Below are 26,262 nucleotides of genomic sequence, written 5' to 3'. Positions count from 1 at the left end.
TCCCGTAGACGGTTGGGACGGCACCGAGGGCGTGAATCCGTAGGCGGCGTTGCGCTCCAGCTGAGTGGAATCCAGACGATGCTGGGTGGCGGCGAGCGTCTCGGACAGGTCCAGCATTTGCTGGCGCCTTTCCTCAAGCTGGTCTTGGGCTTCAGCAACGTTGGTGGTGTCGACGTTGGTGCCGATGGGGATGCAGAGTCTCTACATCACGGCGTGCAACGGATCGGACGGCTCGGTCCGTTCCGCTATGGCCCTGGCTTCGGCAGCCTTCCTCGTCTTGCTCGATGAGGAGGAGGTGCCGTCGCCAGTGATGAAAACCTTCACGTGGACGTCCATTGCCCCAGTGGAAATGCCACCGCCGAGGGAGAGGGGGGAGTCGAAGTAGCTGAGTACCTCGCCGGGGTACTCGTCGGTCGTGGGCGCATCAGAGATGCGCAGCGCGGCGAAGGAGGCGGCGAGCGCACCGACGAGGTCGTCCGCCAGCGTGACGGACTTATCGAAGTAGGAGAAGGGCCCCGTCCGACGCATGCTCCCGGCCAATTCCTCGAGCTGCCCCACGGTGGGCACCAACTGTCATGGTGGGCGCACGGCAGATGCCATGGGATGGCTAAAGAGAGGAGGAGGCTCGAGGGCACTAGTGGGCTCCAGAGGCGGGGTTGGTATGAGCGAGCGCGGGACGCCAGATATACCCAGGTTCAGGGCTCTCCGAAGAGATAACACCCCTAGTCCTGCCGAGTGTAGTTTGATGTTCGATAGTACAAGGTTGCTCCTAGAGCTGTGTGGAGGAGGAAGGAAGGCTAGCCAAGGCTTAGGTTGCTCCTTCTCCCTGGGTGGATGTTGTTGTCTATGTTATCTGTCTCTCGTTCTCTACTTCATTTGCTTACTTGCCCGTATGCGTGGGCTCCTGCGGGGTTTTATAGGCCAACCCCCCAGGGATACAATGGTAATGTTACAAGCCGGTGGGTCCGGGTTGTCGGCGTCCGGGGACCCGGGCTGGGGGCCTGTGGTTCGCCGGGTTCCCCTAGCTGCGGGCCCCGCGTGCCTAGGGGGACTGTGCATCGTCTTGTCGATCGTCAGGGCTTGGCCGAGTCGAGTCGTGTAGAGTGGCGCTCCGTCGGGTCGCCGCTTGCTGTCGTCAGCGGTGATGGCGGGGGCACTGTAGCCACGCCGGCCCTGGTCAGCGGGTAGGTGCGGGGCACTGTTACCACGCTCCGGTTGACCAGAGGCATGGGCGGGGCACTGTTGCCTTAGTCATCAGTGGCTGAAGACTCGTCCCATCGCACGGCCTGGATGGGACGGGAGCTGACCCGTGGCTGGATTGCGGAGCACGCCACGGGTGGAGCTGGCTTGTTGAGGAAGCCTTGGTTGCGCCGGGTTCGGCTGTCTTGTACTAGTTGTTGAGGCCGAGTCGACGTGTCTTGCCGGGTCGGAGAGTTTGGCCCGGTTGCAGGGTTTGGCCGGGTCGAGCGACCCGGCCAAGCGCGTGCCGGCTTGAGGGGCGATGCCGGCCCCATTATTTTTGAAAAGGATCCGGGTTCCGTTGCCTGCCCGGGGTTCATCCCCCCAACAGAGGAGGAGGCGGCCAGGTGGAGGGCGCCCCCCCCCCTCCCCAAGTCCAATCCGAATTGGGTGGGGGCCGGGGCCCCTTTCCTTCCTCCCTCTCTTCCCCTTCCTTCTCTCCTAGTCCAACTAGGGAGGGGGGGAATCCTACTCCCGGTGGGAGTAGGACTCCTCCAGGGCGCGCCATAGGGGGACGGCCCTCCCCCTCCTCCACTCCTTTATATACGGGGGAGGGGGCACCCCATAGACACACAAGTTGACATTGTTTAGACGTGTGCGTGCCCTCCCTCCACAGTTACACACCTCGGTCATATCGTCGTAGTGCTTAGGCGAAGCCCTGCGCCGGTAACTTCATCATCACCATCACCACGCCGTCGTGCTAACGAAACTCTCCCTCGGCCTCAACTGGATCAAGAGTATGAGGGACGTCTCCGAGCTGAACGTGTACTGAACGCGGAGGTGCCGTACATTCGGTGCTTGGATCAGTTGGATCGCGAAGACGTTCGACTACATCAACCGCGTTAACTAAAGGCTTCCGATTTCGGTCTACGAGGGTACGTGGACACACTCTCCCCTCTCGTTGCTATGCATCACCTAGATAGATCTTGCGTGATCGTAGGAATTTTTTTGAAATTACCGTGTTCCCCAACAGTTTACTCCTCCTAGAGCTTGGAGCTCACGAATTTACCCATTTTGTGTTGTTTTCACACCTGACTAGTAGGTTCTTCTAGTATAAGAGCATAGTTGATAATATAACCGACCGGTGGCTATAACATGTTGCCATGTCATCTATAGACAATGTAATAGCCAACATGTATAATAGTTGGCTACAAGGAAGTACTACTTTTTTACCACATGGTCCACCATACATTCTCACATAGCTTCTTGGAGTCCATGCTACAGTCGACTGTAAATCTACAGCCCGCTTCTCTTCTTTCTCATCCAACTCAGTAAAGATATAATATTTTAAGCCTTACAGCCCATCTATGTCATCTTAATATAGTTGTCTAAGTACTCCCAAGTTGTTCCATGTGAAGGGGGATGAAATTTCTGAGTTTATTTTTATAGATAGCCGGTGAGGTTGTGGTGTGCTGCGAGAACTAGTATCGTTGAGTGCTAGCTTGTGTGTGTGGATTGGAGGGCATGTCCTCAATTCATATAGGATCCTTGTAGTTCTCTCTTGTGATTCTACATAGGTTCACAAGTTTCATGGTTTGGGTTGCGTACTTGTTAACCAAGCTAGTTATCCACTTCAATTTATTTGAGAGTGTTTCCTCTTGTTCCTTGCCACTTGAGAGAAACAAAGTTTGTCCAAACAAGTTTTGAGAGAGATAGTTGTTGCTCCTTGTGAGTTCTTTGGCACCGCGAAAGATTGTTTCCGTGGCGTCCCATATCAACAACTCCCCAACCAACCCGATGAGCTGAGATGGAGATGGACTAACTCCGGTCAGTACTCCGCCAAGTCCTGCTACCTAGCTCTCTTCCTCGGTTCCATCCCGGACCCGAACTAACGCCTTCACTGGAAAACATGGGCTCCCCTGCAGGTGAAGGTGTTCTCTTGGCTAGCCGTTCTCGATTGTTTCTGGATAGCGGACTGTTTAGCCCGGTGTGGCCTCCCACGAGCATTTGTACTCCTTTTGCGATCAGGTGTCGGAAACCATGTACTACCTCATGGTTGGATGTCCCTTCTCGCGCCAAATCTGGCATGAGGTTCTTGCTTGGTGTTGGTCGACGATATCCACCCCATGTCCGACGACCCCCTTTGTGGACTTGTGGGCGTCTTCTTGCTCCCAAATGCCAACCTCCGTACGCCGAGGTTTATCCTCGATCATCATACTCTCGGCCTGACACCTTTGGAAGTACCGCAACGGTTGTATCTTCGACAAATCTCGGACATCCGCCACTCGCGTGTTGCAAACTATCCAGGACGACGCACGATGTTGGGAAAGAGCCGGCCCCACCAGGATTGGCACCATCATCTTGTGTGATGTAACCAAACATGTACTTTCTTCTACCCTTCTATCAATGGGATTATATGCAAGCTTTGCGAAAAAAGAAAATGAACTGAGCACTTTAGTTTAAGTTGCAGGACAATATTGGTTGCTGATATTTACATCTTGATATCTGATTACACATGAATCAATACTAAGGGACATAATTTAGACTTTTGCAAGGTATAAAGAAGAATACTAAGCTGTCGGTTTGGGGTTTTCTTCAGAAAAGAGGACACTATTGCCTTCCGCAAGCGTTGCAATCATACTGGTTACGCCTATAAGCACGAGGAACGCCTATTATCAAGATTAAATGTAGTACAATCCTCATCCGACTACTTGGAATTCCTTTTGCTCTACGACAACAATCTAAAGTTCAGAACAGATGTGATGTGTACACCTTGAAAAGCACGGTTACGCTACTTGGTACTGGATTATGTAAATCGAGTAAACACAACACCAAGAACTTGATACTCCTTTTCTTGGACGCGGATTTGGTGAACTTGGTTCCACGCCATAGTAAACTCGGAAAAAAATACTAGAAAAATGAAAGAAAAATCTGGGAAAAATTTATAACACGCATAGTCGACCGGTATACTTGCGTATGAAGTTTCACGAAGAGATGACCTCAATGGTATTTGGGCCAAAAATGACAAGATCGAAGCTATGTTAGAAAACACTCTTTGATGAATAGTAAAGTCTCAATTGTATTTTCTTCACTAAGAGTACCACGGGTGTCAATACTTCACGAAATTTTACATGTCAGTAGAATGGTCAACCAAGTTTGATACCCCAAAACTCAGATGTTCAAAAAATTTCCTAGTATTGTTTTCGAATTTATTATCCACGTGGGTGCGCATGGAACCATGTTCACCTTTGTCGTTTCATCCTTTTCTCCACCTATAAAATTTCAGTCATCTTGTTGCCCATACTTGATAGTGATTTTTTTTTACTTCTCTCCACCAATATGATTGTGCATAATTTTAGCAGGAGTGACAAAGTCTGATTGTATTTATTTACAAAATTAGAGGGTCATTTTATTGTGCACTTCAGGATTTGTGTGTGTACAGTTTTTATTGTGTCATCTCCTCCTTGTATCAAGTGTTCGGTTTCATAGAAGGTGTTCCTGAGATTGTTCATGTGGGAGGGTGTCCAGACCTGGGAATGTATCAAAGGAAGAATGTATTGAAATATTGTAATGTTCCTATGGAATTTTGTCTATCAAAATGACAATAGTTGTCTTCAGTTATTCTGCAAGGAACAGACTTCTTTTATATATCAATTCAACTTGCTGTAGCATGTCCTCCAATGCCAAATTGTTATTCCTTCATCGGAACTGTTCTTGAGATATGAAGATAGTCTACAGAAACTTGCTCGAATGCAATGCATTGCTGTTATTCTCATTTTTCATCGCTACTGGAGTTCACCGTTTTAGGATTCAAGGATTCACAGTTCATTGTTCTCTAGTGTTTTTAAACCTGTTAATACAGACATTTGCAGGCCTCAAGAACTGCAGAATTATTTTGTCTTACGCCTCTAAAGGCACTGGTGTAAGCACATCAAGTAAGAAGTAATTCGCCAAACTTCCCTACTCTGGTGCATCATATGAGATTAGCAAAATGAATATGGAGAATTATGCTGATAAGCTAGTAAAAAAACTGAAGGATTAAGTTGTTGCAGCCACTGCCAAAATGTATAATGCATCAGATCAAGTATTACTACAGTAACACACAAAAAAACAGAAATAGAGCAAGTGACATTTCTGACTAACAAGAACGACTTGATGATTTGCACAGAGCAAGTGGCAAAGCAAATCAATCTAGAAATCGATTTATGAAATGCAGACTAATCCCAATCTCAATTACACACATTGCTGCAAAATAGAAGGATCATGAATGGTTCCCAGTACAAATGCATCAGAACAAATAGCAGATACAGAGCAGATGATGTTCCTAATCCTTGTAAAAGGATTGCAAATCAATCTCACTACCAAGCGCACAAAACCTAACATCACAGAAGAAACAACTATCGTACTACATGACAGAGATGCAGCAGACCAACCAGCGAGACAAAATCACAAACACGGTATTTGCACAAAGACAAGCTCGATTTCCAAACTCCAGATGCGAATAGCTTTGTTTCATGATTCACTTGGAACTACAGGGGAAATAGCGAACTAGACAAGTCAGGTTCTCATCGAGCTTTAGAAATCTGCAGGGGGGAGACGAAGATTGACGACCACGAAGGGCCTAGCCGCCGAAGCCGTAGAGGGTGCGGCCCTGGCGCTTGAGCGCGTAGACGACGTCCATGGCGGTGACGGTCTTGCGGCGGGCGTGCTCGGTGTAGGTGACGGCGTCGCGGATGACGTTCTCGAGGAAGATCTTGAGCACGCCGCGGGTCTCCTCGTAGATGAGGCCGGAGATGCGCTTCACGCCGCCCCTCCGAGCGAGGCGCCGGATCGCCGGCTTGGTGATGCCCTGGATGTTGTCGCGCAGCACCTTCCTGTGGCGCTTGGCGCCGCCCTTCCCGAGCCCCTTGCCTCCCTTGCCGCGCCCAGACATGGTCGCCGACGAACTCGCCTTGGTTCGGGCTGCGAGAAAATGTCGGATTGGAGGAGCGGTGGTGATTGGTGTGGCGATGGGATGGGCGAAAGGGGATTTTTAAGGGGGCGAGAGGTCGGGGGAGGCGTGTGCCTGCCGTTCGATGAGGATGCAGTGGACGGTCAAGATGGGGATCCGCGAGAGAGATGCCGCGGATCGCTGACGTGGCGAGAGGAGCCGATTGCTGGGGTGGCAGGCCGATTCTCAAATTGAGTCGCGAGAGTTCTGCGTTTCCTCCTTTATTTTGTTCAAATATTGCTGCGATCTGTAGAGTAGAGTGTACGGGACCGAAACTTCGGTTCTTGAATTTCATTTGCGCGTAGTTTCTCCGACTTTTTTTTTTGCGATGGTAAAAGAGTTTTATTCCAAATGTATAGGGTTACAATCGAGAGGCACCAACTCCTCAACATATGGTGGAACAGTACGAAGCCATACAACAGTTGTACTTTCTGTATGGCTATACAATGCCAACCGATGTGCTACCCTATTCTGCCCACGTCTTATTTTTGACGGAATAAACTCTCGAACACCCATGAGATGCCGAATCTCAGCTACTAAATGTCCATAGGATAAGCTTTCTCCAGTCATTGCCGCAAGCGCCATTGAAGAATCGGACTACACTACGATCGGGCTAGTGCAGTGCTGCAGGGCTAGAGCCAGGCCTTGCATTATTGCATGTAGTTCTGCCTCAAGAGCGTCGTTGCAGTTGAATATGCATTTGTATGCCGCAAAGATCACGCTCTCGTCGTGCCGTCGCAATATCATACCCGCCGTCGTCGTGCCATCCGCATGCATGAACGCTCCGTCCACAGACAGAGCTGCTCGGTCAGGCGGCGTCCTCGGCCACGGCAAGGGAATGCACGGTGCAGGAGCCACCGTGGCCGCTTCCTGAAGCATGGGCATCTTGCCTTTGATTACTTCTTCTGTGGAATATCGCCTGCAAATATTCAGCGAGTCCATATAACTCTGCAAAAAATCAGTCGTAGCCGCTAGAGGAGGCGACTCTTTCCCATGCGTTTAAGTCCGATCTTAGGTTCCAGGTCCTCCATATCAACATGATTGTGCAGTCCTGCATCACGTCATCACAATTTGCTAGAACATTCAGCAGCCAGTCCTTCCCTGTGTCCCTTAACAAGTCATGGTGGGGCAGCCGCCATATATCTCGCATTTGTATCCAGACTGCCCTTGCATGCATATATGACACCAAGGCATGCAAGGTGTTATGCACTCCGGACCGAAAATTGACCGCTCCGCTCCGGGAACCAGGCAATGAAATCATGGCCATTCCATGGTGAAGTGCGGATCTTCAAAATCTCATGAACACCGAGTTCCCAAAAGTGTTCCCTCAGCCTTTGTTCATTCCATGCCCCGTGTTCATTCAAAAAGTCAGCCACCCAATTAAACCGGCAATTCCTCTTTGGTGTGACCGGTCTAAAGTTATGTCCTCTCGGGATCCAAGCATCTCTCCAAGTCTTGATTAAGGTGCCATCACCAACACGCCAAATAATACCCTTCTTTTGAAGTTCCAGCCCATGAACAATACATTTCCAGACCGCTGACGAGTTTGAGGAAAAAATAGTGTCGAGTAAATTACCCCGTGGGTAGTATTTAGCACGCAATAAACGGGCACAAAGTGTTGGAAATATGCCTAGAGGCAATAATAAAATGGTTATTATTATATTTTTTGTTCATGATAATAGTCTATTATTCATGCTATAATTGTGTTATCCGGAAATCATAATACACGTGTGAATACATAGACCACAACGTGTCCCTAGTGAGCCTCTAGTTGACTAGCTCGTTGATCAACAGATAGTCATGGTTTCCTGACTATGGGCATTGCATGTCATTGATAACGGGATCACATCATTAGGAGAATGATGTGATGGACAAGACCCAATCCTAAGCATAGCTCAAAGATCGTGTAGTTCGTTTAGCTAGAGCTTTTCCAAATGTCAAGTATCATTTCCTTAGACCATGAGATTGTGCAACTCCCGGATACCGTAGGAGTGCTTTGGGTGTGCCAAATGTCACAACGTAACTGGTGACTATAAAGGTGCACTACAGGTATCTCCGAAAGTGTCTGTTGGGTTGGCACGAATCGAGACTCGGATTTGTCACTCCGTATGACGGAGAGGTATCTCTGGGCCCACTCGGTAATGCATCATCATAATGAGCTCAATGTGACCAAGTGTCTGGTCACGGGATCATGCATTACGGTACGAGTAAAGTGACTTGCCGGTAACGAGATTAAATGAGGTATTGGGATACCGATGTTCGAATCTCGGGCATGTAACGTACCGATTGACAAAGTGAATTGTATACGGGATTGCTCGAGTCCTCGACATCGTGGTTCATCCGATGAGATCATCGAGGAGCATGTGGGAGCCAACATGGGTATCCAGATCCCGCTGTTGGTTATTAACCGGAGAGGCATCTCGGTTATGTCTTCATGTCTCCCGAACCCGTAGGGTCTACACACTTAAGGTTTGGTGACGCTAGGGTTGTAGAGATATGAGTATGCAGTAAGCTGAAAGATGTTCGGAGTCCCGGATGAGATCCCGGACGTCACGAGGAGTTCCGGAATGGTCCGGAGGTAAAGAATTATATGTAGGAAGTGAAGTTTCGGCCATCGGGAAAGTTTTGGGGGTTACCGATATTGTATCGGGACCACCGGAAGGGTCCCGGGGGTCCACCGGGTGGGGCCACCTATCTCGGAGGGGCCCATGGGCTGAAGTGGGAGGGGAACCAGCCCCTGGTGGGCTGGTGCGCCCCCCTTGGGCCCCCTTGCGCCTAGGGTTGGGAAACCCTAGGGGTGGGGGCGCCTCCACTTGCCTTGGGGGGCAAGCCACCCCCCTGGCCGCCGCCCCCCTTGGAGATCCCATCTCCTAGGGCCGGCGCCCCCCCTAGGGGGCCTATATAAAGAGGGGGGAGGGAGGGCAGCCACACACATGCTCTTGGCGCCTCCCTCTCCCTCTGCTACACCTCTCCCTCTCGCAGACGCTTGGCGAAGCCCTGCCGAGATCGCTGCTGCATCCACCACCACGTCGTCATGCTGCTGGATCTTCATCAACCTCTCCTTCCCCCTTGCTGGATCAAGAAGGAGGAGACGTCTCTCTGACCGTACGTGTGTTGAACACGGAGGTGCCGTCCGTTCGGCGCTAGGATCTCCGGTGATTTGGATCACGACGAGTACGACTCCCTCAACCCCGTTCTCTTGAACACTTCCGCTCGCGATCTACAACGGTATGTAGATGCACTCCTCTCTCTTGTTGCTAGATGAACTCATAGATTGATCTTGGTGAAAGCATAGAAATTTTTTATTTTCTACAACGTTCCCCAACACAAAGGTTGTCCAGGCTGTCCAGTAGGCGCCACGCTGGCTTGGCCAGCAGCGCTTGGTTGAACGCCCGCATATCCCGAAACCCCATGGCCCCCATATCTTTTGGTAGCATCATTTTCTCCCAACTTAGCCAAGCCATCTTTCTCTTACCATTTTCCGCACCCCACCAGTACTGCCTAATCATTTTGGTTAGGTCGTCACATACTGATGCAGGTAACCGGAACACGCTCATGACATAAGTGGGGATTGCTTGAGCCATGGCCTTTATCAAGATCTCCTTGTTTCCAACTGACATGTATTGTTCACTCCAGTCAACTAGCCTCTTCCTTAGCCTCTCCTGTAGAGTTTTGAACTGCCCCTTGTGCACTCTTCCCTCTGGCACAGGAAGGCCTAAATATTTTGGCTCGAACACATGTTGTGTTATCTCCAGAATGCTCTTTACCTCTTCCGCCACCGGCTCATTGCAATTATCCGAAAAAAGAATGGAACACTTCTCGGGGTTAATGAGTTGACCCGTCGCTGAGGAATAAGTGTTCAACAAACCTTTTACAATATTTGCTTGTTCGCCTGAAGCTTCGAAAAACATCATAGTGTCATCCACAAATAGGAGGTGAGATATGATCAGCACACCACGACAAATATTCACCCCCTTCAAATTCCCCTCATTCACTGATTTGGATATCAGGGTAGACAAGGCATCAGCAATAAATAGTAATAAAAATGGGGATAGTGGGTCACCTTGTCGAAGTCCCCTAGATGGGGTAAACACCTTCAAAAGTTTCCCATTGAATTTTACCGAGTATCTTACTGATTTAACACATGTCATAATCCATGCTATCCACTGATCCGAAAAACCCCATTTACCTAGGGCATGTTCCAAGAATGCCCAATCAACATGATCGTACGCCTTCGAAAGATCAAGTTTATAAGCACAAGCCGCCCGGCTATTATTCTTCAAACTCTATATGTGATGGATACACTCAAAAGCAATAATAGACTTGTCCGAGATGAGGCGACACGGAATAAATGCACTTTGGTTCTTCGAAATCAGCTCCGCAAGCAGAGGTCGGAGTCGATTAACCAAGCACTTGGACACGATCTTGTAAATAACATTGCATAGGCTAAATGGCCTAAAGTCCTCCAGCTCCTTGGGGTGAGGAACTTTAGGAATTAAAGCAATCGCCGTATCATTCACTCCCTCTAGCATTGAACCTGAAGTAAAGAACTCCAACACAGGAGCAATAATTTCAACTTTTAGAGATGACCAATTCCTTTGGTAAAATCTGGTCGGGAAACCATCCGCTCCCGGAGCTTTCAAGGGTTTCACTAGTGGCTTCTTTCAAGATAGCATAAGCATTACGGTGGGTGAACAAATTACTGTCGAGCAATTGATAGAAAAGCGAATAATTATGAGATTATCTAGGCATGATCATGTATATAGGATTCACGTCCGTGACAAGTAGACCGACTCCTGCCTGCATCTACTACTGTTACTCCACACATCGACTGCTATCCAGCAAAGTTCATAAAGAACGGAGTAACGCGTTAAGGAAGATGACATGATGTAGAGGGATAAACTCATGCAATATGATATAAACCCCATCTTTTTATCCTCGATAGCAAGTGGCAACAATACAATACGTGCCTTGCTGCCCCTGCTGTCACTGGGAAAGGTCACCGCAAGATTGAACCCAAAGCTAAGCACTTCTCCCATTGCAAGAAAGATCAATCTAGTAGGCCAAACCAAACTGATAATTCGAAGAGACTTGCAAAGATAACTTAATCACACACAAAAGAATTCAGAGGAGATTCAAATATTTCTCATAGATAAACTTGATCATAAACCCACAATTCATCGGATCTCGACAAACACACCGCAAAAAGAGTTACATCGAATAGATCTCCAAGAAGATCAAGGAGAACATGGTATTGAGATTCAAAGAGAGAGAAGAAGCCATCTAGCTAATAACTACGGACCTGAAGGTCTTGTTGGAAATATGCCCTAGAGGCAATAATAAAATGGTTATTATTGTATTTCCTTGTTCATGATAATTTTCTATTATTCATGCTATAATTGTATTGACCGGAAACCGCAATACATGTGTGGATACATAGACCACAACATGTCCCTAGTGAGCCTCTAGTTGACTAGCTCGTTGATCAACAGATGGTCATGATTTCCTGACCATGGACATTGGATGTCACTGATAACAGGATCACATCATTAGGAGAATGATGTGATGGACAAGACCCAATCCTAAGCTTAGCACAAGATCGTGTAGTTCGTATGCTAAAGCTTTTCTAAATGTCAAGTATCTTTTCCTTAGACCATGAGATTGTGCAACTCCCGGATATCGTAGGAATGCTTTGGGTGTACCAAATGTCACAACATAACTGGATGGCTATAAAGGTGCACTACGGGTATCTCTGAAAGTGTCTGTTGGGTTGGCACGAATCGAGACTGGGATTTGTCACTCCATGTGACGAAGAGGTATCTCTGGGCCCACTCGGTAGGACATCATCATAATGTGCACAATGTGATCAAGGAGTTGATCACGGGATGATGTGTTACGGAACGAGTAAAGACACTTGCTGGTAACGAGATTGAACAAGGTATCAGCATACCGATGATCGAATCTCGGGCAAGTACTATACCGGTAGACAAAGGGAATTGTATACGGGATTGATTGAATCCTTGACATCGTGGTTCATCCGATGAGATAATCGTGGAACATGTGGGAGCCAACATGGGTATCCAGATCCCGCTATTGGTTATTGGCCGGAGAGTTGTCTCGGTCATGTCTGCATGGTTCCCGAACCTGTAGGGTCTACACACTTAAGGTTCGATGACGCTAGGGTTATAGGGAAGGTATGTACGCGGTTACTGAATGTTGTTCAGAGTCCCGGATGAGATCCCAGATGTCACGAGGAGTCCCGGAATGGTCCAGAGGTGAAGATTGATATATTGGACGAAGGGTTTTGGAGTCCGGAAGTGTTTCGGAGGTACCAGGTGATGACCAGCATGCCCGAAAGGTGTTTCGGGAGCCCCGGCAAGTGTTGGGGGGCTTCATGGGCCAAGGGGAGGGGGCAAACCAGCCCACTAAGGGGCTGTGCGCCCCCTCACCTATTCCCACGTGACCAGGGGGTTTGGGGCGCCCCATCTAGGGTTCCCACCTCCTGGCTTGGGGGCCAAGTCACCCAAAGGGGAGATCCCATCTGCCCTGGCCGCCGCCCCCCTAGGGGAAACCCTAGGGCGCCTCCCCTCTCCCTTCCCCCTATATATAGTGGAGGTTTTGGGGCTGCCCAACACACGAGTCTCTCTCCCCCAAGGCGCAGCCCTACCTCTCTCCCTCCTCGTCTCTCGTAGTGCTTGGCGAAGCCCTGTTGGAGTACCGCGCTCCTCCACCACCACCACGCCCTCGTGCTGCTGCTGGACGGAGTCTTCCCCAACCTCTCCCTCTCTCCTTGCTGGATCAAGGCATGGAAGACGTCATCGGGTTGCACGTGTGTTGAACACGGAGGCGCCGTTGTTCAGCGCTTAGATCGGAATCGACCGCAATCTGAATCGCCACGAGTACGACTACCTCACCCGCGTTCTTGCAACGCTTCCGCTTAGCGATCTACAAGGGTATGTAGATGCACAACCCTTCCCCTCGTTTCTAGATTACTCCATAGATTGATCTTGGTGATGCGTAGAAAATTTTAAATTTCTGCTACGATCCCCAACAGTGGCATCATGAGCTAGGTCTATGCGTAGTTTCTATGCACGAGTAGAACACAAGTTGTTGTGGGCATTGATTTTGTTCAATATGCTTACCATTACTAGTCCAATATTGTTTCGACGGTATTGTGGGATGAAGCGGCCCGGACCGACCTTACACGTACACTTACGTGAGACAGGTTCCACCGACTGACATGCACTTGTTGCATAAGGCGGCTAGCGGGTGCCAGCCTCTCCCACTTTAGTCGGATTGGATTCGATGAAAAGGGTCCTTATGAAGGGTAAATAGCAATTGGCATATCATGTTGTGGTTTTTGCGTAGGTAAGAAACGTTCTTGCTAGAAACCCATAGCAGTCACGTAAAACATGCAAACAACAATTAGAGGACGTCTAACTTGTTTTTGCAGGGTATGCTATGTGATGTGATATGGCCAAAAGAATGTGATGAATGATATGTGATATATGAGATTGATCATGTTCTTGTAATAGGAATCACAACTTGCATGTCGATGAGTATGACAACCGGCAGGAGCCATAGGAGTTGTCTTAATTTATTGTATGACCTACGTGTCATTGAACAATGCCATGTAATTACTTTACTTTATTGCTAAACCGTTAGCCATAGTAGTAGAAGTAATAGTTGGCGAGACAACTTCATGGAGACACGATGATGGAGATCATGGTGTCATGCCGGTGACGATGATGATCATGGAGCCCCGAAGATGGAGATCAAAAGGAGCAAAATGATATTGGCCATATCATGTCACTTTTTGATTGCATGTGATGTTTATCATGTTTATGCATCTTATTTGCTTAGAACGATGGTAGTAAATAAGATGATCCCTCATAATAATTTCAAGAAAGTGTTCCCCCTAACTGTGCACCATTGCGAAAGTTCGTTGTTTCGAAGCACCACGTGATGATCGGGTGTGATAGATTCTAACGTTCACATACAACGGGTGTAAGCCAGATTTACAACGCGAAACACTTAGGTTGACTTGACGAGCCTAGCATGTACAGACATGGCCTCGGACCACAAGAGACCGAAAGGTCGAACATGAGACGTATAGTGGATACGATCAACATGAAGATATTCACCGATGATGACTAGTCCGTCTCACGTGATGATCGGACACGGTCTAGTTGACTCGGATCATGTATCACTTAGATGACTAGAGGGATGTCTATCTGAGTGGGAGTTCATTAGATGAACTTAATTATCCTGAACATAGTCAAAAAGGTCTTTGCAAATTATGTCGTAGCTCGCGTTTTAGTTCTACTATTTTAGATATGTTCCTAGAGAAAATTTAGTTGAAAGTTGATAGTAGCAATTATGCGGACTGGGTCTGTAAACTGAGGATTGTCCTCATTGCTGCGTCGAAGGCTTATGTCCTTAATGCACCGCTCGGTGTGCTGAACCTCGAACGTCGCCTGTGGATGTTGCGAACATTTGACATACACGTTTTGATAACTACGTGATAGTTCAGTAATGTTAAACGGTTTAGAATTGAGGCACCGAAGACGGTTTCGAAATGCCGTGGAACATATGAGATGTTTCGAGGGCTGAAATTGGGATTTCAGGCTCGTGCCCACGTCAAGAGGTATAAGACCTCCGACGATTTTCTTAGCCTGCAAACTAAGGGAGAAAAGCTCAATCGTTGAGCTTGTGCTCAGATTGTCTAAGTACAACAATCACTTGAATCGAGTGGGAGTTGATCTTCCAAATGAGATAGTGATGTTTCTCCAAAGTCATTGCCACCAAGCTGCTAGAGCTTCGTGATGAACTATAACATATCAGGGATAGATATGATGATCCTTGAAATATTCGCGATGTTTGACACCACGAAAGTAGAAATCAAGAAGGAGCATCAATTGTTGATGGTTAGTGAAACCACTAGTTTCAAAAAGGGCAAGGGCAAGAAGGGATACTTCATGAAACGACAAATCAGCTGCTGCTCTAGTGAAGAAACCCAAGGTTGAACCCAAACCCGAGATTAAGTGCTTCTGTAATAAGGGGAACGGTCACTGGAGCAGAATTACCCTAGATACTTGGTAGATAAGAAGGCATGCAAGGCCGACAGAAGTATATTGGATATACATTATATTAATGTGTACTCTACTAGTACTCCTAGTAGCACCATGGTAATAGATACCGGTTCGGTTGCTAAGTGTTAGTAACTCGAGATAAAAGGCTATAGAATAAACGGATACTAACTAAAGGTGAGATGATGATATGTGTTGGAAGTATTTCCAAGGTTGATGTGATCAAACATCGCACGCTCCCTCTACCATCGGGATCGGTGATAAACCTAAATAATTGTTATTTGGTGTTTGCGTTGAGCATAGACATGATTGGATTATGTCTATCGCAATACGATTATTCATTTAAGGAGAATAATGGTTACTCTGTTTATTTGAATAATACCTTCAATGGTCTTGCACCTAAAATGAATGGTTTATTGAATCTCGATCGTAGTGATACACATGTCCATGCCAAAAGATATAAGATAGTAATGATAGTACCACCTACTTGTGGCACTGCCATGTAAGTTATATTGGTATAAAACGCATGAAGAAGCTCCATGTTGATGGATCTTTGGACTCACTCGTTTTTGAAAAGATTGAGACATGCGAACCATGTCTATTGGTGTATATGCATGAAGAAACTCCATGCAGATGGATCGTTTGGACTCACTTGATTTTGAATCACTTGAGACATGCAAATCATACCACATGGGCAAGATGACTGAAAAGCCTCGGTTTCAGTAAGATGGAACAAGAAAACAACTTGTTGGAAGTAATACATTTTGATGTGTGCAGTCTAATGAGTGTTGAGGCATGCAGTGGATATCGTTATGTTCTTACTTCATAGATGATTTGAGTAGATTCTAAGTATGTTTACTTGATGAAACACAAATCTGAATTATTGAAAGGTTCAAGTAATTTCAGAGTGAAGTTGAAGATCGCCGTGACAAGAGGATAAAATGTCTATGATATGATCATAGAGATGAGTATCTGAGTTATGAGTTTGGTATGCAATTAAGACATTGTGGAAAAAATTTCACAACTAATATCGCCTGGAACACCATAGTGTGATGGTGTGTCCGAACATCATAGCTGCACCCTATTAGATATGGTGCATACCATGGTGTCTCATATCGAATTACCACTATCATTCATGGGTTAGGCATTAGAGACAACCGCATTCACTTTAAATAGGGCACCACACAATTCCGTTGAGACGACACCGTATGAAATATGGTTTGGAGAAACCTAAGCTGTCGTTTCTTAAAAGTTTGGGGTTGTGACGCTTATGTGAAAAAAAAGGTTTCAGGTTGATAAGCTCAAACGCAAAGTGGATAAATGAATCATCATAGGAAACCCAAAAACAGTTGGGTATACCTCCTGTCTCAGTTCCGGAAGCAAAAGTGATTGTTTCTAGAAATGGGTCCTTTCTCGAGGAAAAGTTTCTCTCGAAAGAACTGAGTGGGAGGATGGTGGAGACTTGATAAGGTTATTGAACCATCACTTCAACTAGTGTGTAGCAGGGCACAGGAAGTTGTTCCTGTGGCGCCTACACCAATTGAAGTAGAAGCTTATCATAGTGATCATGATACTTCGGATCAAGTCACTACCAAACCTCGTAGGTCGACAAGGATGCGTACTACTTCAGAGTGGTACGGTAATCCTATCTTGGAGGTCATGTTGCTAGACAACAATGAACCTACGAGCCATGGAGAAGCGATGGTGGGCCCGGATTCCGACAAATGGCTCGAGGCCATAAAATTCGAGAGAGGATCCATGTATGAAAACAAAGTATAGACTTTGGAAGAACTACTCGATGGTCATAAGGCTGTTGAGTACAGATGGATTCTAAAAGGAAGATGGACAATGATGGTAAGTGTCACCATTAAGAAAGCTCGACTTGTCGCTAAGATGTTTTCCGACAAGTTCAAGGAGTTGACTACGATGAGACTTTCTCACTCGTAGCGATGCTAAGAGTCTGTTGGATTTATATTAGTTACTGCATTATTTATGAAATCTTGCAGATAGGATGTAAAAAAACATTGTTTCCTCGACAATTTTCTTGAGGAAAGGTTGTATGTGATACAACCAGAAGGTTTTGTCAATCCTGAAAGATGCTAACAAGTTGCAAAGCTCCAGCAATCCCTCTAAGGACTGCAGTAAGCATCTCGGAGTTGGAATATACGCTTTGATGAGATGATCAAAGATTTTGGGTTTATACAAGGTTTATGAGAAACTTGTATTTCCAAAGAAGTGAGTGGAGCACTATAGCATTTCTGATGAGTATATGTTGTTGACATATTGTTGATCGGAAATGATGTAGAATTTCTGGAAAGCATATAGGGTTATTTGAAAAGTGTTTTTCAATGGAAAACCTGGATTAAGCTACTTGAACATTGAGCATCAAGATCTATAAGGATAGATCAAAATGCTTAATAGTACTTTCAAATGAATACATACCGTGACAAGATTTTGAAGGAGTTCAAAATAGATCAGTAAAGAAGGAGTTCTTGGCTGTGTTATATGGTGTGAGTATTGAGTAAGACTCAAGACATGACCATGGTAGAAGAGAGAGAAAGGATGAAGGTCGTCCCCTATGCTTCAGACGTAGGATCTTTAGTATGCTATGCTGTGTATCGCACCTGAAGTGTGCCTTGCCATGAGTCAGTCAAGGGGTACAAGAGTGATCCAGGAATGGATCACAGGACAGCGGTCAAACTTATCCTTAGTAACTAGTGGACTAAGGAATTTTCTCGATTATGGAGGTGGTAAAAGAGTTCGTCGTAAAGGGTTACGCCGATGCAAACTTTGACACTAATTTGGATTATTCTGAGTAGTAAACCGGATTCGTATAGTAGAACAGTTATTTGGAATAGCTCCAAATAGAGTGTGGTAGCTGCATCTAGGAGATGACATAGAGATTTGCAAAGCACACACGGATTTGAAAGGTTCAGATCCGTTGACTAATAACCTCTCTCACAAGTGAGATATGATCAAACCTCATGGGTGTAGATTCATTACAATCACATAGTGATGTGAACTAGATTATTGACTCTAGTGCAAGTGGGAGACTGTTGGAAATATGCCCTAGAGGCAATAATAAAATGGTTATTATTGTATTTCCTTGTTCATGATAATTGTCTATTATTCATGCTATAATTGTATTGACCGGAAACCGCAATACATGTGTGAATACATAGACCACAACATGTACCTAGTGAGCCTCTAGTTGACTAGCTCGTTGATCAACAGATGGTCATGGTTTCCTGACCATGGACATTGGATGTCATTGATAACGGGATCACATCATTAGGAGAATGATGTGATGGACAAGACCCAATCCTAAGCTTAGCACAAGATCGTGTAGTTCGTATGCTAAAGCTTTTCTAAATGTCAAGTATCTTTTCCTTAGACCATGAGATTGTGCAACTCCCGGATACTGTAGGATGCTTTGGGTGTACCAAATGTCACAATGTAACTGGGTGGCTATAAAGGTGCACTACGGGTATCTCTGAAAGTGTCTGTTGGGTTGGCATGAATCGAGACTGGGATTTGTCACCCCGTGTGATGGAGAGGTATCTCTGGGCCCACTCGGTAGGACATCATCATAATGTGCACAATGTGATCAAGGAGTTGATCACGGGATGATGTGTTACGGAATGAGTAAAGAGACTTGTCGTAACGAGATTGAACAAGGTATCGGCATACCGATGATCGAATCTCGGGCAAGTATTATACCAGTAGACAAAGGGAATTGTATACGGGATTGATTGAATCCTTGACATCGTGGTTCATCCAATGAGATCATCGTGGAACATGTGGGAGCCAACATGGGTATCCAGATCCCGCTATTGGTTATTGGCCGGAGAGTTGTCTCGGTCATGTTTGCATGGTTCCCGAACCTGTAGGGTCTACACACTTAAGGTTCGATGACGCTAGGGTTATAGGGAAGGTATGTACACGGTTACCGAATGTTGTTCGGAGTCCCGGATGAGATCCCGGATGTCCCGAGGAGTCCCGGAATGGTCCGGAGGTGAAGATTGATATATTGGACGAAGGGTTTTGGAGTCCGGAAGTGTTCCGGAGGTACCGGGTGATGACCAGCATGACCGAAAGGTGTTTCGATAGCCACGACAAGTGTTAGGGGGGCTTAATGGGCCAAGGGGAGGGGGCAAACCATCCCACTAAGGGGCTGTGCGCCCCCCTCACCTATTCCCACGTGACCAGGGGGTTTGGGGCGCCCCATCTAGGGTTCCCACCTCCTGGCTTGGGGGCCAAGTCACCCAAAGGGTAGATCCCATCTGCCCTGGCCGCTACCCCCCCCCTAGGGTAAACCCTAGGGCGCCTCCCCCTCTCCCTTCCCCCTATATATAGTGGAGGTTTTGGGGCTGCCCAACACATGAGTCTCTCTCTCCTAAGGCGCAGCCCTACCTCTCTCCCTCCTCGTCTCTCGTAGTGCTTGGCGAAGCCCTGCTGGAGTACCGCACTCCTCCACCACCACCATGCCGTCGTGCTACTGCTGGACGAAGTCTTCCCCAACCTCTCCCTCTCTCCTTGCTGGATCAAGCCATGGGAGACGTCACCGGGCTGCACGTGTGTTGAACGCGGAGGCGCCATTGTTCGACCTTAGATCGGAATTGACCGCGATCTGAATCGCCACGAGTACGACTACCTCATCCGCGTTCTTGCGACGCTTCCGCTTAGCGATCTACAAGGGTATGTAGATGCACTCCCCTTCCCCTCATTGCTAGATTACTCCATAGATTGATCTTGGTGATGCGTAGAAAATTTTAAATTTCTGCTACGATCCCCAACAGGTCTGTGGTAAACTACTCACAGCTCATTGTAGAGGCCTTGGAGATGATCTAGAGGCCCTCCATGATCGATTCCCCCTCCGGCGGAGCACCGGCGAAGGCTCCAAGATGGGATCTCGCGGATACAGAAGGTTACGGCGGTGGAAATAATTTTTCGTGGTCGCTTCTGATGTTTTCGGGGTACATGAGTATATATAGGAGGAAGAAGTAGGTCGGTGGACTACCAAGGGGCCCACGAGATAGGGGACGCGCCTAGTAGGGGGGTGCCCTACACCCTTGTGGCCACCTCGCTTGTTTCTTGACTTCCACTCCAAGTCCTCTGGATCACGTTCGTTCCAAAAATCATGCTCCCGAAGGTTTCATTTCGTTTGGACTCCGTTTGATATTCCTTTTCTCCGAAACACTCAAATAGGCAAAAAAACAGCAATACGGGCTGGGCCTCCGGTTAGTAGGTTAGTCCCAAAAATGATATAAATGTGTAAAGTAAAGCCCATAAACATCCAAAACGGGTAATATAATAGCATGGAACAATAAAACATTATAGATACCTTGGAGACGTATCAAGCATCCCCAAGCTTAATTCCTGCTCGTCCTCGAGTAGGTAAATGATAAAAACAGAATTTTTGATGTGGAATGTGACCTAGCATAATTCTCAATGTAATTTTTTTATTGTGGCATGAATGTTCAGATCCAAATGATTCAAAATAAAAGTTCATATTGACATAAGAAATAGTAATACTTCAAGCATACTAATCAAAGCAATCATGTCTTCTCAAAATAACATGGCTAAAGAAAGTTCAGCCCTACAAAATCATATAGTTAGGTCATGCTTCATTTTTGTCACACAAAAATGCTCCCATTTTATACACCCCCGATGACAAGCCAAGCAATTGTTTCGTACTTAAATAATATCAAACTTTTTTAACTTTCACGCAATACATGAGCGTGAGCCATGGATATACCACTATGGGTGGAATAGAATATGATGATGGGGATTGTGTGGAGAAGACAAAAAAGAGAAAATCTCACATTAACGAGGATAATCAACGGGCTATGGAGATGCCCATCAATTGATGTCAACATGAGGAGCAGGGATTGCCATGCAACAGATGCACTAGAGCTATAAATGTATGAAAGCTCAGCAAAAGAAACTAAGCGGGTGTGCATCCAACTTGCTTGCTCACGAAGACCTAGGGCATTTTGAGGAAGCCCATCGTAGGAATATACAAGCCAAGTTCTATAATGAAAAACTCCCACTAGTATATGAAAGTGACAACATATGAGACTCTCTACATGAAGAACATGGTGCTACTTTGAAGCACAAGTGTGGAAAAGGATAGTAACATTGCCCCCTTTTTATTTTATTTTATTTTCTTTGGGACTTTTTTTTTGGCCTTTCTTTTTTTTACTTTGGCCTTTCTTTTTTTTTCTGGCCTTTCCTTTTTTTTATTTGGGGACAATGCTCTAATAATGATGATCATCACACTTTTATTTATTTACAACTCATGAATTACAACCCAAAACTAGAACAAGATATGACTCTATATGAATGCCTCCGGCGGTGTACCGGGATGGGCAATGAATCAAGAGTGACATGTATGAAAAAGTATGCATGGTGGCTTTGCCACAAATACGATGTCAACTACATGATCATGCAAGGCAATATGACAATAATGATGCGTGTCATGATGATAAACGGAACGGTTGAAAGTTGCATGGCAATATATCTCGAAATGGCTATGGAAATGCCATAATAGGTAGGTATGGTGGCTATTTTGAGGAAGATATAAGGAGGTTTATGTGTGATAGAGCGTATCATATCACGGGGTTTGGATGCACCGGCGAAGTTTGCACCAACTCTCAAGCTGAGAAAGGGCAATGCACGGTACCGAAGAGGCTAGCAATGATGGAAGGGTGAGAGTGCGTATAATCCATGGACTCAACATTAGTAAAAAAAACTCATATACTTATTGCAAAAATCTACAAGTCATCAAAAACCAAGCACTACGCGCATGCTCCTAGGGGGATAGATTGGTAGGAAAATGCCATCGCTCGTCCCCGACCGCCACTCATAAGGATGCACAATATAAGAACACCTCATGTTTCAAATTTGTTACACAACTTTCACCATACGTGCATGCTACGGGACTTGCTAACTTCAACACAAGCATTCTTTAAATTCATAATCACCCAACTAGCATGACTCTAATATCACTACCTCCATATCTCAAAACAATTATCAAGTATCAAAATGATCATAGCATCCAATTCACTTCCTATGATAGTTTTTATTATACCCAACTTGGATGCCCACCATTCTAGGACCAATTTTATAACCATAGAAAATACCATGCTATTCCAAGAGACACTCAAAATAATATAAGTGAAGCATGAGAGACTAACAATTTCTTCAAAATTAAGCCACCTCCGTGCTCTAAAAGATATAAGTGAAGCACTAGAGAAAAAACTATTTAGCTCAAAAGATATAAGTGAAGCACATAGAGTATTCTAATAAATTCCAATCAAATGGGTTGCTCCCAAACAATATAGCTCCAAGTAAAGTTACCAATAAACGAAGACGAAAGAGGGGATGCCTTCCCGGGGCATCCCCAAGCTTAGGCTTTTGGCTATTCTTGAATATCTTGGGGTGTCATGGGCATCCCCAAGCTTAGGCTCTTGCCATTCCTTATTCCATAATCCATCAAATCTTTACCCAAAACTTGAAAACTTCACAACACAAAACTCAACAGGAAATCTCATAAGCTTCGTTAGTGCAAGAAAGCAAAACCACCACATAAGGTACTGTAATGAACTCATTCTTTATTTATATTGGTGTTAAACCTACTGTATTCCAACTTCTCTATGGTTCATACCCTTACATACTAGCCATATATGCATCAAAATAAGCAAACAACACACGAAAGGCAGAATCTGTCAAAAACAGAACAATCTGTAGCAATGTGTAACTCTCGAATACTTCTGGAACTCTAAAAATCCTACTAAAATAGGAAGTCCTGGGAAATTTGTCTATTGATCTACATAAAAACGAATCAACGCAAAAGCACATTTCTGTAAATTACCAAAATTATTTTCGTGCGCGCAAAGTTTCTGTTTTTCAGCAGAATCAAATTAACTATCATCATAGTTTATCATATAGGTTCTACTTGGCACAAACACTAATTAAAACATAAAAACACATCTAAACAGAAGGTAGATGATAAATTTATTACTGAACAGAAGCAAAAACAAAAAACAAAGATAAAATTGGGTTGCCTCCCAACTAGCGCTATCGTTTCACGCCTCTAGCTAGGCATAAAAGCGAGGATAGATCTAAGTAGTGCCATCTTTGGCACTCAATTCATAAGTAGCTCGCATGATAGATTCATAAGGTAATTTGACTTTCTTTCTTGGAAAGTGCTCCATGCCTCTCCTTAATGGAAATTGGAATCTAATATTCCCTTCCTCCATGTCAATAATCGCACCAATCGTTCTAAGGAAAGGTCTACCAAGAATAATAGGACATGAAAGATTGCAATCTATATCAAGAACGATAAAAATCTACGGGCACCAAATTCCTATTTGCAATAATGAGAACATCATTGATCCTTCCCATTGGTTTTTTAATGGTGGAATCCGCAAGGTGCAAATTTAAAGAGCAATCATCAAGATCATGGAAACCTAGAATATCACATAAAGTTTTCGGAATCGTGGAAACACTAGCACCCAAATCACACAAAGCATAACACTCATAATCTTTAATTTTCATCTTTATAGTAGGTTCCCACTCATCATAAAGTTTTCTAGGTATAGAAACTTTCCCAGGACCGACTCCTGCCTGCATCTACTACTATTACTCCACACATCGACCGCTATCCAGCATGCATCTAGAGTATTAAGTTCATAAAGAACAGAGTAACGCATTAAGAAAGATGACATGATGTAGAGGGATAAACTCGTGCAATATGATATAAATCCCATCTTTTTATCCTCAGTGACAACAATACAATACATGCCTTGCTGCCCCTGCTGTCACTGGGAAAGGACACCTTAAGATTGAACCCAAAGCTAAGCACTTCTCCCATTGAAAGAAAGATCAATCTAGTAGGCCAAACCAAACTGATAATTCGAAGAGACTTGCAAAGATAACTTAATCACACATAAAAGAATTCAGAGGAGATTCAAATATTTCTCATAGATAATCTTGATCATAAACCCACAATTCATTGGATCTCGACAAACACACCGCAAAAAGAGTTACATCAAGTAGATCTCCAAGAAGATCGAGGAGAACATGGTATTGAGATTCAAAGAGAGAGAAGAAGCCATCTAGCTAATAACTATGGACCCGAAGGTCTGTGGTAAACTACTCACAACTCATCGGAGAGGTTTGGAGATGATGTAGAGGCCCTCTGTGTTCGATTCCCCCTCCGGCGGAGCACCGACAAAGGCTCCAAGATGGGATCTCGCGGATACAGAAAGTTACGGCGGTGGAAATAGTTTTTCGTGGTTGCTTCTGATGTTTTCAGGGTACATGGGTATATATAGGAGGAAGAAGTAGGTCGGTGGACTCCCGAGGGGCCCACGAGATAGGGGGGCGCCTAGTAGGGGGGGCCTCCACCCTCGTGGCCGCCTCCCTTGTTTCTTGACTTCCACTCCAAGTCCTCTGGATCACGTTCGTTCCAAAAATCACGCTCCCAAAGGTTTCATTCCGTTTGCACTCCGTTTGATATTCCTTTTCTTCGAAACACTGAAATAGGCAAAAAAACAACAATACGGCTAGGCCTCCGGTTAGTAGGTTAGTCCCAAAAATGATATAAATGTGTAAAGTAAAGCCCATAAACATCCAAAACGGGTAATATAGTAGCATGGAACAATCAAAAATTATAGATACGTTGGAGACGTATCAAGTATCCAAAACCTCAGGATCAGTCACCAATTTTTCTCCCAAGCTCTTTTGCTGCTCCTGCCCAGAAGGCTGCTTCGGATTCCTACCTCGCCCAGGGCCATCCCTCTGTTGAGGCTTATTAAGGCCATCCGCTTATAACCAGGGACCAAACTTCTTATCTTTCTCATCATGAACACCATTGCCACACTCCTTGCAGTCATGCCTAGTCAGCCCACACACGCTACAGAAGCGTGCAAGTTTCTCATAGCGCACCAAATACACTTGGCGCTCCTTTCCCCTCACAATACTAACAAATTTTCTTAGGGGCCGACGAACATCATGACAAACCCTAACCCGGATATAATCACCACGAGTGTTCCCATTCAATCTCATCTCCAGTATATCTCCTGAGTTCCTGAGCAGATGTTCTATTATGTTTTTCTTACAGAAACCCTCAGGTATCTTGTGGATTTGGAGCCACACTAGCATGAAAAACTCACCCGCTTTGGTGAATCCATCATAAGGGCACATCAACACAAGCCAATTCTGAAAGAGCCATGGCCCTTGATCCATCATACGCTCCCAATCCCCCAAGCAGGACGCGCACCACAAAAAGGTCCGGGCCAACAGGCCGAAAACTAACTCGCTGCGCCGGATTCCATGCCGCACGCATATCCTTGTAGAAGGCCGCTTGAATGAAGGATTTATCAGTATGAACACTTGCAAGAGCGAGCCATCTTACACTATCATTGATCTCTGGATCCGCCTCATCGATCGCCAGATCATCAAAGATTTCATCTTCCAAGTTGAGCTGTTCCAGAAAGTCACCAAGATCCGGCGCCCCATTGGAGCCGCCGCCAGCACTGGTTCCCGACATGGTGTCCTCTAGGGGGTTCATCGTACTCCCTTGAGTTGCAGGGCCGGAGGTGAGGACGATCGCCAATCACTCAGGGGGGGAGTAGATCCGATCGGTAGGGGAAACTCGCGGGCGACGGAGTCGCCAAAGAGGAGAAAAACCCTACCTTGCGGAAGGGGAAAAGTTACAACACACGATCGATAAATAAAAAGCTTGCGTAGTTTCTCCGACTAGTTACTTTTTCCTTGGCATATACCCATCGTACCATCTTTCTTTGTCAAATTCTAATGGGCATGACATGTTGAAATTCTATGTGAAGGATTAGGATTTTTGATTAGTTGATGCTTACAAATAGAATAATGATTAAGAACGTCTTCAGCAACAACCCTATAATTGGATGACCAATAACTGTCTTTAGGAACATCTTCAGCAACAACCCTATATTCTTGTTCTTTTACTTTTTGTTT

At 45.7% G+C, this 26,262-nt stretch overlaps 1 pseudogene; it reads right to left on the bottom strand.

Moving 5' to 3' along the window:
- Nucleotides 1-5,434: 5,434 nt before the first annotated feature.
- On the bottom strand, nucleotides 5,435-25,816 carry LOC119350569 (annotated as a pseudogene).
- Between the last annotated feature and the right edge of the window lie 446 nt (nucleotides 25,817-26,262).

The sequence above is a fragment of the Triticum dicoccoides genome, chromosome 1B, assembly GCF_002162155.2.
Source record: "Triticum dicoccoides isolate Atlit2015 ecotype Zavitan chromosome 1B, WEW_v2.0, whole genome shotgun sequence".
In the NCBI taxonomy this organism is placed as follows: Eukaryota; Viridiplantae; Streptophyta; class Magnoliopsida; order Poales; family Poaceae; genus Triticum; species Triticum dicoccoides.
This window is presented reverse-complemented; position numbering and strand designations above follow the sequence as displayed.